The sequence below is a fragment of the Papio anubis genome, chromosome 3 (assembly GCF_008728515.1).
Source record: "Papio anubis isolate 15944 chromosome 3, Panubis1.0, whole genome shotgun sequence".
NCBI lineage: Eukaryota > Metazoa > Chordata > Mammalia > Primates > Cercopithecidae > Papio > Papio anubis.
In genome coordinates, this window is record NC_044978.1 from 92,802,153 (window position 1) to 92,816,318 (window position 14,166).

General features: G+C 34.6%; 1 protein-coding gene across 7 annotated transcripts in view; it reads right to left on the reverse strand.

The window, feature by feature from the left end:
• The window catches only part of GABRA2 (gamma-aminobutyric acid type A receptor alpha2 subunit), a 154,842-nt gene that overhangs the window by 95,338 nt on the left and 45,338 nt on the right, over positions 1–14,166 (reverse strand). The gene's annotated exons all lie outside the window — the stretch shown is intronic.

Here is a 14,166-nt window from a genome sequence, read left to right on the forward strand (position 1 = left end):
ATTTATATTGCTCAAAATGAATAGTTTCTTAGGAAACATCATAAGTGAAACAGTTTATAATAAATATATTACCAATACTAAAAATAAAGTATGGTATTGTTTGATATAATCCTAAATTTGATGTTTCAACTTAATATTTCAGTATCTCATGATGGTAAAGATTCAATTTACAGATTGTAAATCAGTACATCTTCTCCATACAGCACAAGACAGCTTGGTAATTATAAATAAACATAATTCCAATTAATATAAAAAGCTTTATCATTCAGTGACATAAAAATTAAAAAAATAACAGATTGCTTTCAAACAAGCTTGCTTTTAAATGTATTTAAGAATGTCTGAAATGCTAAGACTGAACTAAATTGGATTCTAAAATTATGTAACATCATAACTGTAATACAATTAACTGGAGTGCTCTATTAACTAGGTAATTTAGATCAAAATTTTAAATAAGCCAAATGGTGATGGGGAAAAGGTCAAAAAAAAGATCGAAAAACAAAAATCTTTTCACTGCTCTTGTAGTAGAAAAAAAAAAACATATCATTAATGTTTATCATCATGAGCGAAATGTCTTATTCATTAGCTGTCAGATTTATAATTCTACGTAAACAATAACATGAATTGTTTTTCGTATTATACTAGACATTAATTTACAACCATCAAAGAGACTAAACTATGTCTGGGATTTTGTATCCATTAAGGCAAGAATAAAAAATAGAAAGGCTATTGATAAAACAGGGTAGACTTTGAATGCTACTACATAACAGGTACTCTTTAAAGCACCTGAAATATCATAATCTGCATGTCAAACGTATGTGGTAGATTCTCTGTTATCCCTATGCATGTGTACAACGATTCAAAGAAAGGTAAGCAAACTTGCCAAAGACCCACAGCTAGCAGAGTAGATAGAGCAATGATTTATAACCCAAGCAATCTAGTTTCTGAGTACTCAAGCTAAATCAAAGCGTCATACCATAGTCAATGATAAACTTAAAACTAACAGTAGTTTCTTATTAAACGCATGTTTCTATTCACCAGAATACTCCGTGCCAAAGGCATAGTTATAGTGCTCCAAATAAATATGTTCATTAAACTTTGTTGTATACACTATTTCATCCCTAAAACTGTATTTTTGAAGTTCTATTGTAAAAGCATTTGAAAATAAATTTATGAAATAATTTCAGATGCCACCTACCCCAAAGACCAGCTCAGGAGCAGCTTTCTGGGTATAAAAAGTCCCATAGGATCCTGAGTTCAGAAGAGTCCCATGCGTAATTTAATGGTTTATCTGCGCTTTCTTTAAAAATCTTAATTATTTTTTAAACAAAGCGTCCTGTATTTTCATTTTGGACTGGGCATCACAAATTATGTAGCTGGTCCTGTTCTTGAATTTATATATACTAGAAAGCAATCGTGGAAATGAGAACCAACATTTTTTTTTCCTTTTACCCACACCAAATTAGTCACACTATTACATTTATTCAATTAGTAACTAGATAAATCTTTGTAATAGCTGTTGACCTAAAATGTTCCAGAGAAGAGAAATTAAAATATGAAGGTAAGCTTTTACTCTAAGAGAAGAAAGTGAAATGATTCTCCTTAGTTTAAGTAGCAGAGTCCAAGAAATTACAAAAATGTGTGAATGTATTGATGCTAATGATATGAATAATATTCACTATATGCCAAATGGCAAGTAAAGGGTAAAGGGGTATCAGTACCTAGTGGCTATAAAGAGGTGTCAGCTAAGAACTGACATGAAAAATAAGGTTAGTCTCAAAACTCTAAGCAGCAAGAGAAACACCTAAGACTCAGAACATAGATATAAAAAGTTATTTTTAGAAAAAGAAATGGTTTCATGGATTACTGACTTCATAAGCATAGCTAAATAATGTATGCATTGGGGAGATATTGTCCTGCTATGGAAGTTCAGAAAAAGGAAAATCAGCAAGCCAAACACTGACGATGAACATCCAATAGTGTCTAAGGGAAAGGTATTCTTAGCAATGAGTTTTCTTTTTTTTTTTTTTTTAATTTAGATTTCAATATGGATGGATGCACAGAGCTGTAAACAACCAACATGGGCTAATGAAATATTTTAGTGTAATGAGTATAGATATTCGATATATCTAACACAATCTTCTAGAATTCTACGATCAAAACTCAATCTTTGATTATATTTTGGCTTTCCATAGACAAGGAAAGGGAAGTGAACAAAGGAAAAAGGAAAAGAAAGGAATGGAGGGGAAAGGAGGCTAGGGAGATTATATGAATGTAGGCTATTTCCTGTAGAATACAGGTTATTCTAATCTTGTGACTCTGATTTGTCAAGACATTTTATAGTATCATCTGCTTATGTTTGTTTTCCCATGTGGATTTGGAACAGGGTGGATTTGTGCTATTAATGCCTGTTACGATATTCTGATCCATTGAAAAGATGTATGTTACAGAGTAAACAAGTGAATTTATAGTCTGGTGGCAACCTGAGTCTCTGTGTATTTTAGGTACCATGATTCACTCTTCAGTCTTGATCACTGTTTTTGTTTGCTTGTTTTTGTTTTTTAGACGGAGTTTCGCTCTTGTTGCCCAGGCTGGAGTGGATTGGTGTGATCTCAGCTGACTGCAACCTCCGCCTCCAGGGTTCAAGTGCTTCTTCTGCCTCGGCCTCCCAAGTAGCTGGGACCACAGGTGCTCACCACCACGCCCGGCTAGTTTTTGTATTTTTAGTAGAGACGGAGTTTCACCATGTTGGCCAGGCTAGTTTCAAACTCCTGACCTCAGGTGATCCACACTCCTGGGCCCCCCAAAGCACTAGGATTACAGGCATGTGCCACCGTGCCTGGCCCTGATCACTCTTAGTTGACACACCAAGATCTGTTCTGACTCAGAGCCTTCAAAATGGCTATTATCTCTCATTTTCTCTTTGGTTAATTGTTACTCTTCATTTAAGTCTCAGTTTAAATGCTCTCTCTTCAGAGTAGGAGTTCATAATCCCCTATAAAGCCCTCTTCTCTCATTTTTGCTCTCTGACACTTTCTTTTTATGGGAACTTTCAACCTTGCTGTTCTTTTAATGCCTTAAGATATCCTTCTTCCTTTTAGTTTTGTGTTTGGTCTGTCTCCCCATCCAAGATTTAAGCTCCACAAAGAAGGGGACTGCACCATTTCTGTTCACTATTATGTCACGAGTGCTTACTACAATGTATATCACATGTTACGTGTTGTATGTTTGAACAAATTATTTCTCATTTTAATTAATGTAGAACATCAATCTTTTCCCAAAATATTTCATCAACGTTAAAAGTGATCATGCACAGCTGTTGCTAGTTGAGGAAAGGATGCCCGTCATTTGTGAAGGCAGAGCCCAAACTTTCCATTGACAAAGGCAGGTCGAGAGTCTAAGTAATAGGCTTCCAGTGAAGTAACAAAGCTGAGCAAAGGGAAAGAATGTACTTGAAGACAGCACTGATTCACTGCAAACCAAAACTGAAGTCTGAACAGTTAAGCAGCTCCTAGCAGAAATATCCACCATTAGTTACCTCAGAATAATGGTTTGCCAGCTAAGTAGTTGACATGAGAAATACCAAGAGTAATATGCAAAAGTAAAAGGATGTTCTGTATAGATTTCTCCAGAGGCAAAACACAAGGTTGATGAGAGGTACTTTAGGAAAAATAAGTAATGTATGTGGCATACCTAGAAGAACGTATAGTCCTTAGAGCAATCGTCAAATTCAGGATGGTGAAAGAGGACAAGGAACAGCCTGCAGACATGTACTGAGGAACACATAATGTATTCCTAATATTTCATTCTTTTAAAATTAATTCTAAACAATTTTGACAAAATCTTAAGATATGATGGTGGTGGTCATTGTTAATCTTATTCTTCTGTGTACTTCTCTGATTTTTTTAAACTGATTCACAGAAAAAATAAATGGCCTGAAAGGATATCCAAAATGCGCATATAAGTAATTTCAAGAAGGATTTCATTAATGAAAAATTGCTTTTTGCTCAGAAATGCAGCGTAGAATAACAATAAAAACTTCTTTAAAAATCTTTGCAAAACTAAGAAAGAACAAAATTAATGCTCGATTATGATTTATTTTACAAGATTCACTTAAAATAGATGGTTGGGGATAAAAAGTGAGTAAAGCAAAACATCTACCTGTGAAAGATTCACAACATAATAGAAAAAGAAACATTTAAGAAATTGTAACCCAAGAAACGTCTGCTGCAACCAAACCAAAAAGATAGTATCTCAATGCCCATAGAAGCATGTTGGAGAAAAACATGGAGGTTTCACTCTTTTGTAATTTTCAATGGTCCTGATTCAAGGCAGAGAAACTCCTTTGTGCAAAAGTCAAGTCCCACAAATAGTTAACTTTTACTCATAAACATGGTTAACATGCATGTACAGAGGATGTGATGAGGTTGTAAAGAAAGGCAGAGTTGTATCGAACAGACCTGACATGCCAAAATAATATGAATATTGTCTTTATATACATGGCAGCAAGGGATTCACTGAAGGACTTTGACTTGGAGAATTTTGTGGCTAGGGCTGTTACCAGATATATTATGTTACATTTATATAGGGCAAGCCAAGACAAAGTAGACTGAAGACAATGTATTCAGTGTGGAACATTATGCCATTGTTAAGACCAAAGAAAAAGAAATACGATCAAGATTAGGAAATGGTAGAAGTCAAGGGAAAAATTTGTTGTAAAGTAATATTGCAGGACTAGGCCCTTTGGTTTGAGTGTTAGAGGATGTGTGGAGCCTGGAAAAGAGTAGGTTCAGTAAAACTATAAAGGCATAAAACAAATGAAGAGGTTTGGAAAGTAAATGGAGGGTAAGGACATGAAGACAGTAAGTGGAAAATATTCTTTTTAAAAGCTTGTCAAAAAATATTTTGACAAACACAATAGTGGTTGAACTGTACTGGATAATATAATACACAATAGCAAGCAAACTTTCCAAACAAAAATTTCTAAGATTTGGCAACAGCAAAATCCTTTCTTGTAAATGATTGCTGGACATTGGATACGTATATTCTTTGCAGCAGATCCTCCTTCTCTTTCTCCTCCACCATAGACACACACATACACACCATTTTAAAATTGATTTTCTCAAGAGAGTGGTAACAGTATATATGTAGAGTTGAAAAGAGAATCATAAAAATATTTCTGAAAGTTTTTGTGTGCGTCATATGAAAGAAGAAGTGAACTCATATTGACCATTTATCATTTGATCTAGTCAGTAATGATGCCATTCTAGGAATGGAAAATAACTCCTCTAGGAAAATGTTCTCCACATCAATGATGTGGAATTCATGAAAACTAATTATAATTTGATTCACATGCAATGAGCCAGTAAATTTTCTAAGTACACAATCATCTGTATATTTAGGAAAAAAACTCCAACCTCTTTTATTCTAGTCTTACTTTTATTTTAGGTTGCTGCATTAGCCAATCTTCAATAATTATGTTAAATAATAGTGAAAATAAAAATCAGGCATTCATTATTATTTTTAAAATCTTGTCTTTTAAAGTTAAGAATAGATTCAGGGAATTGATTGTATCACAGGGAATTCAATATATCACTTCCCAAAGTGAGGTATCCACAATAAATGGGAAGAGAACTATCTGATTCTCTGTGGTCCATATGTGTGCCAATTATTTGACTTTTGTAGGCATTTAAGATTGAAAATCTTGGAAAGTTGCAATTTTCCATAAAAAAGATTCTTTCATCTCTGTTCCTATCCATAGACTTTTTTCTTGGATTAATTCTCAGGGTATTATTTTCTGTGGCTAATGTCTCCTACCCATTTCTGACCTTCTAGTCTTACTATTTTCTTGGAGTTCGAGAGTATAAATAGACAACTACTGAGAAGTAGAAAGATTGAACCAGTTTTCCGATTTAAAGCTACTGCAGTTTCAAAATATAGATCAGGCAGTTAAGACAGGATGAAAGTTTTTTCCACCATCTATAAGGCTAATCAGGTTTATTGTTTCCTGTTGTTCATTATAGATGGGTATATAGGTCTCCACACAATTGAACATAGCAATGAGTAAGTGAGTGAGTGAGTGAATGAAGTTGTCATTCTATCTTAAACTATGACCACTCCAAATCTCTCCCTAGCTCTATAGGTTCATTTACTTATTATTGTTTTCTCTTTGTTGTATATATCTACTCATATGGTAGACATGAGACACATGTGGCCATTTAAATTAAATTTTAATTAAATAAAATTAAATAACGTTTAAAATTTTGTTCCTTAGTACACTGGCTGTATTTCATTCATATGTGGCTATGTATAGTAACATCCACATAGAGTAGCATAGTAGCTGGATAGAAGAGTTGAACATTTCCGTTATCACAGAAAGTTCTGTGAAATAGTATTTGTCTATATCCTCCCAATAGAAGTTAAGTTCCATGAAGACTGGGTTTTGTTTGCTCAGAAAAATAAAGCCACAGCACAGAATAGCCCCTGACACAGTATATGTTCTTAGCAAATCTTGGTTAACTAAATAAATTCTTACTCTTAGTTCACAGTCATTTAAAGTAGACATAACCTCTGCTATCATAATGAAGCTTATTATAGCTTAATGAAGAGAGATACTATGCAAAAATTAAATAAATATACAATTGCAGACATGATATATGCTATGAGAGTATACAATAAGGGAACTCCTCCTGGAAATATTTCCTTCACTTCTTCTCCAGGACATCGTAATCACTTTATTTTATTCCAACCTTACTGGTTACTTTTCCCCTAAATCCTTCACTCACTCCTAACTCCTAAACTAATAATAATGGAATGCCTCAAATTTCAGTTTTTGGTGTTCTGTATTTACACTTCTTTGATGATTTATTTCATGTAGTCAAGGACTTCTAAATTTCTATTTGCAGTCTAGAACTTTCTTCCAAAATATAGACTTGTATATACAACTGTTTACTTGGCATCTCCACTTAGCTGCCTAATAGAGTTTTTAAACTTATCATGTCTCAAACAAAACTAATTTTCCTCTCCAAAATCACAGCACTTACAGCCTTCCCTATTGTATTTTATTTATTCCAACTCTTAGGTCACAATTACTGGTTTTATTCACAGCTTCTCTCTTTTCAGTAGTAAATCTCCTCTCAAAGATAGGTATAATCCAATGACTTATTATCTCCTCTGTTGTTATGACTCTTAAAGCTATCATCATCTGTCTCTGGGAATACTGCTTGCACTCATTCACACCTAGAATCTCTTTCTTTTTTAAATAAAATAATAGATTTGTTCAGATATAATTTATATAATATGAAATACATCCTTCTAATACAATTTAGTGGATTTTGGTATCATCACAAAGTTATACCATATTACTCTCTAAACTTAAAACACTTTTATTACCACAAACAAATCCCGTATCCATTTGCAGTCTTTCACCATTCTCCCTTCTCGCAAGCTCTGGCAACTACTAATTCAGTTTCTGTTTCTATGGCTCTGCCTATTTTGAAATTTTTATTATAAATTAAATCCCTTCTATTCTATTCTATTCCAAATTTGTAAAATTTTTTGTCATGAATGAGTGTTGGATTTTGTCAAATTATTGTTTTGCACCTATGCAGATGATTATGAAGCATTTGCCCTTTTTCTGTTGATATTGTTTATTATAGCAATGTATTTTTATGTGTTAAAGTAACTTTGCATTCCTGGCATAAATATAACTTGGTTCAGTGTATAATTTTTACATGTTGCTGAATTTAATTTGCTAGTATTTTGTAGATACATCTTTCAGTTTATCTTTTGATTTTGTTGAGCTTCCTGGATGTACAGAATAATGTTTCTCACCAATTGGGGAACTTCCCAACCATTATTTCTTTAAATATTCTTCCTGTCCTTTCTTTCTTTTCATTCTAGAAATTCTATTATGCAAATGTTGGTATGCTTTATGTGTTCTCTAGATCTTTATGGCTGTATACCTTTCTTGTGTGTTTTTTTTTCTTCTGTTCCTTATAATGAATAATCTCAATTAACCTTTTTCAGATTTATTGATTCTTCTGACTGCACCAATTTGTTACTGAATCCCTCTAGCAAAGGTTTTATTTCAGTTGGTTTTTATATCCTGGGTTTCTATGAGATCCTTTAAAAACTATATGATGTCTATCTCTTTGTCATTATTCTCTTTCAGTGAGATATTGTTTTTATACTTTCCATTTATTCTTTAGACATTGTTTCCTTTAGTTCATTGAAAAGATCATTTAAACTTGTTGACTAGTAATTATGATATCTAAGTTTCCTGAAGGACAACTTATATTGACTCCTGGTTTTTCTGTATGTGGAGCATATTTTCCTGTTTCTTTTCATGGGTCATAGTTTTCTGTTGAAAATTTAAAACTTTAAATACTATATGATAACTCTAAAGAAATTCTTCCACTCTTCCAGGTGTGTGTGTATGTACGTGTGCATGTGCGTGTGTGTGTATGTGTTGCTGTTTGTTTCTGTTGCTATTTTTTGTTTAGTGACTTTAGAGGACTATTTCTGTAAAGCCTGTATTCTTTGTCTTTTGCAGCCATTGAAGTCTCTGCTCAATTAGCTTAGTGTCCGGCAAATAATAGCACAGTGATTTTCTTAAATGCTTTGAACCAATAAGTTTCGCAGCCTCTGCACAAAGGTTCTGTGGGGTGAAAGGATTAGGGGGAATTAATGTCTTTAACACTCCAGCATACAGTTTATAACTCTGCCTTAGCCTTCACTTCCTGCTTTTGCAGAATCTCAAGGCCATCCGACATTAAAGATTAAGGTCATTTTAAGTCATTCTCAGGCACTTCTGCAAGGCTTTCTAGATTCCCAGGAATAGGTTTGAGGTTTTAAAAGCCCCCTATTGTCATCTCAGTGCTCAGTTTTTCTTTAGATTTTGCCCAGCTTCTTGTTAACCCCAGCTTATATCTCTGTTAAAATTACTGTGACATTAAACAATACCTGCTAATTGTTTTCATCAAATGCCCTGGAAATAGAGCTGTCCACAAGAGCAAGCTAAGTCAAGTCATATAAAGATGAGCCCTGAGAGTGGACAGACAGGTCAAATAGTGACAGTTTGCTGGTGATGGGACTTTTGGGGAAGCTCCAACTCAATGCTGTCAAATCCAGTGGCTGCTACATGGCCACTTTTCACAATTAACAGAGTTGCAAGACTTGATTTTTAAGTTGAGCATGGAGAATGCAGAAAAGAAGATGAAACAATGAAAGTTAAAATGACACAAAGCTCAATGTGTTTAACAAGCTTCAGACATTTTTCTTGTAAATGCTCCTCAAATTGTTGCAAGGCTTTGGTTAATTTCAAGAGTACTGAAAAGGTTGATTATATAATTTCTGCCACTGCTCTTGTTGCTTTTATGGAGGAGCAGACTTTTGGAGGTCCTTACTTTTTCCATTCCATAAGTATTTTTCCACAGTCTCTTCTTAAATCAGAAATCAGATTGTGCCAATTCCCTTCACAAAACTCCCGAATGCCTCTATATCTCACTCCAAGTATTAAAAGCTGTGGCCTTATATTCACGTCCCACATAACACTTCATAACCACAGCCTGTTACTTTGTTTCTTCTCTGCTATTGCCCTCACTAACTGCTGCCTCACTGATCTCTTGACTGTTCATCAAACATGACTGGTATTTCACAGACATTTTCTTCTGCCTAGTAGACCCTTGTCACAGATGCATAGCTTACTCTCTCACCTTACAGTTTTATTTTATTTTTAGAGAAAAGGTCTTACTACTGTGCGTAGGCCTGAGTGCAGTGGTATGATCACAACATCATAGGTCACTGCAGTCTCCAAATCCTGGGCTCAAGTGAGCCTCCCATCTCAACCTCCTGGGTAGCTGGGACTACAGGTGCACACCACCACACCTAGCTAATTTTTTTTTATTTATTTTATTTTAGAAACAGGGACTGGCTTTTTTGCCCAACCTGGACTTGAACTCCCAGCTTCAAGTAATCCTCCCACCTTGGCCTCCAAAAGTGCTGAGATTACAAGCATAAGCCACAAAGCCCTGGCTGTTTATTCATGTTTAACAAATATTTATATAGGGTTGACTACATGCCTGACACTTTCTAAGCATTTTAAAAATATTAACTTATTTAAGACTTTGCTGAAAGATCACTTTCTTCCAATAAGCCCGAAATGGACATTGTAATTCAAATTTCACCATCTCTCTATCCCCAATACTTTAGATCTCCCTTAACTTGCCCTGCTTTTCCCCACTTTTTCCACAATAACTTTAATTTTCAACATTCCCTATAATCTTCTTACATATTGCATACATATTTTAAAATAAAAACTCTAAGAAAACAAAGATAGTTTTTTCTACTGATATTTTCCAAGAACACATAACAATTCTGGAACGCAGTAGACTCTGAATAAATATTTGTTGAGGGAACCAACCATTTAGCCTGACTCAGTTTGGGGTAGAGGAAGGGTAGGATTTCTGAAACAAATTATATTTCAGTGATATAAAAAGGTGCATTATAAAGATCTTTTAAAAATGTGTAAGCTTGAGTGATACACATAAGAGAATATTAGGCCTAACCGAGCATAGGGGAACCTGCAGATTCAAAGATAGTGATATAAAATATAGTTGGATCTCATGAGGAAATGAAAAAAAGTACAGAAAGAGAACAGAAAGGGAGTAGAAGCATAGTACAAGGTGAATCCGAAGAAACAGGCACAGCTAACATGCACGCTCTGTCATTATGTGATCTTGGACAACAAGTTTGATCTGTATAATATGTATAATTCAACATAGATAATAACTATACCTACCTTATGGTCTTGTTATAAAGATTAAATGAGTTACTTTATAAAATCACTTATAGCTGACACATACAAGGTAATATAAAAGATTTTGCCATCTATGTATATCTGTATTTAATTGGGGAGTTTCAGGCTGTGAATGCATACTCCAGAGTCCATGGTTCCACTGAATAATAACTGGGCAACTTAGTTAACCTCTAGGCACCTAAGTTTCTTTATCTCTAAAGCAAGAAAAGTAAAAGAAGCCACCTCACTGGGTTCCTGTGAGGATTAAGGCTTGAAAGGAGTATAGAACAATGCCAAATAATAATGTTCCATAATGCTAGCTATTATTAGCATTACTATTATAATTGGAGTCCAAAAAGTATAGGAATATACCTAATATTGGAATACACACCAAGAAATAAAAAAGGATGCAGTCCCAACATTTAAACAGTTTATAAATGAAAGGAAGCCAGAAAATTAGGGTAGAAAATAGTATACAGAGAGATAGTGAAACCAAAAGTAGAGGAGAATACAGTATCTCAAAGACTACAGATGAGTGCTACAAAGGCAATTCACGTTCCTAGGAAGGAAACAGTGATGTACAGTTGATGCTGCTAAGAGATCCAGTGGTCTGGGGCCTGGAATATTTGCTGGGTTTAGAGATCTTGAAGTCACTAGTGGAGTAAAGAATGTGCAGAAGCCAACTTGGTGTGAGAGATATTAGAGAAGAGGAAAAGACTAAAGAGATGTTAAACAAGCCTTGAGAAGTTTGACTGTGAAGGGTAAGAGAACTCTAGCAAAAGGGCAAGGTGGAGGAAAAGAGACAGCTTTTTGTTTTGCTTGTTTAAGGCAGAAGATAGTTGAACATATGGCAAGGCAGATGGGAAAGACTGAGGTTGAAAGGGAGAAACTGAATATACAGGAGAGAGAAAAGATCAATGACAGAGGAAAATTTTCTAGCATGCAGCCAGGACATTAACTAAAAGGGATTGGCAACTAATACATGGAGGGAAGAGGGAAGAGAGAACATCCTTGATTTTATCAGGAAAGAGTAAGGAGCGTATTTAAACAAATGGAAATAGATTTTTTAATCTAGTGGTAAGAAAGTTGAGGATGTTCCTGGAGATAAATTTCTAGTTAGCTGCCAAATATATGCACATCATTCTTATAATAAATAATGACTCTAGGTCAAAAGTTTTATAGTTTAGGCAATCCTATTAATAAAATATGAAATATCGTATATCCATATGATATGGGTTGGCTCTGTGTCCCCACCCAAATCTCATCTTGAATTGTAATCCCTATAATCCCCAAGTGTCAAGGGTGGGACCTAGTGGGAGGCAATTTCAGTGTGGGAGTGGTTTCCCCTATGCTGTTCTCATGATAGTGAGTGAGTTCTCATGAGATCCGATGGTTTTATAAGTGGCTCTTCCCCCTTTGCTTGTTTGCACTCTCACCTGCTACCATGTAAGATGTGCCTCTTCCCCTTCTGCTATGATTGTAAGTTTCCTGAGGCCTCCCCAGCCCTGTGGAACTGTGAGTCAATTAAACTTCTGTTCTTTATAAACTACCCAGTCTTGATATGCCTTCATAGCAGTGTGAAAATGGACTAATACACCACATAAGACCAATTTAGTATTTAGTGTCAGCTCCTTGTTCATATTCCCTTGAGAATTACAGTTCCTATACATGCAATGGCATTCTACTGCAGCTGTAATGCTCTGACTGAGGGCTTTCTCTGGTGGTGAGGGTAGCCTGGAAGTGTACAGAGTTTATGTTCTTGAGAGCAACTAGTAATCAGTGACTAATGGGAGATGGAAGAACTGTAACTCAGCTTTCTCTCCCCGTAAGTAGAGACAACTCTAAGGCATGTTCCACGTTACTCCTCAAGAGTCCACAGTGGTACTAAACCACAGTTGTCCTGAGCAGTAAGCTGCTCATTAGGATACCTTGCATTGGCTTTCTTTCCTTACTTGCTCATTTTGCTACTCCCTCTTCTAGGCCCTCCGGATATCATTTCCCAAACAAATCTATGTTTTAGAGTCTGCTTCTGGGGAAAATGAGAGGCAACTACAAACAACATTCGCTTACCTTAAGAAGGAAAAATGACAATAGTTACAGACACAAGAGAAATATCAATTATATTCACTGGCGCTAACCATCCAAGCAATAAGTTATACTGTCTTCATTCCTGTAATTTAGATATTAACAGTTATATCAGTAAAGACATGAATGTACAATACTGAGAGTAAATCAGGCTGTAGATGACATTCCTTCAACATCACGATGCTAATAATTTTGCTCATCTTGTATCATAACTAGAATGTCATGCACACATTTTAAGATGAGTTAGTCATTGCTGTGCTTTGACTTACGCTCTCAGCAACAACAAAGACATTTTGCTTTCTGGGATGATTCCCATAACACCTACATGTGCCATTTGTCATCCATCAATTGAATTAAAGTCAACAAATACTTATTAAGTGACTTCTGTGTATATGGTACTTAGTGTTCTCTAGTAAAAGTTAAAAACATTAAATTAGATAATAAAATTGTCTCCATTCTACCACTAAGGAACTCTTGCCCCTTAACTAGTATCCTACTCCCAGTGGGCAGACAACATACATTTGATAAAAAGGATGACTCAAACAATACAGTACTGTATTTGGATGGTCAACAAAGGATCCATAAAGGCAGGAACAGTTAAGAACAATAATAAAGGACATGTATTTTGTTTAAGTACAATCATGTTTTATTATAGTTCTAAGTTTTGTCTTTGATAAATTGTAATGATTTGGAAAAGTGAAATATAAACACATGCTTAGTATATTACATGACCTTTTAGTGTAAGATTCCTGGTGCTTTTAAAAAGTGTTGCATATTTATATATTACATTTGTTGTAGTTTTCTTTTTTTACATTTGCTTTTCCCAAATAATTACATTACATTTATTTTTAAAGTATAGACTATTTGGGAATCTTGAACAAGAATGCCTGTATGTGCACAATTACCACTTCTATTCAACAATATTGGAAGTCCTAACCAGAACAATTAAGGAAGACCTTAAAAAAAGAAAAGACATCCAAGTAGGAAAAGAAGAAGTGAAGTTTTCTCTGTTCACTGACAATATGATCTTATATATAGAAAGCCATAAATAATACATAAAAAAACTGTCAGAGCTAATAAATAAATTAAAGTTGCAAACTACAAAATTAATCTACAAAATCAGTAGCATTTCTATACACTAACAATGAAGAATCTGAATCCTATTTACAATAGCATAAAATACTTAGGAGTAAATTTAACCAAGGAGTTAAAAGACCAATGAGAACTATAAAATATTGTTGAAATAAATTGAAAATGACACATATATGAAAAGATACCTTATGTTC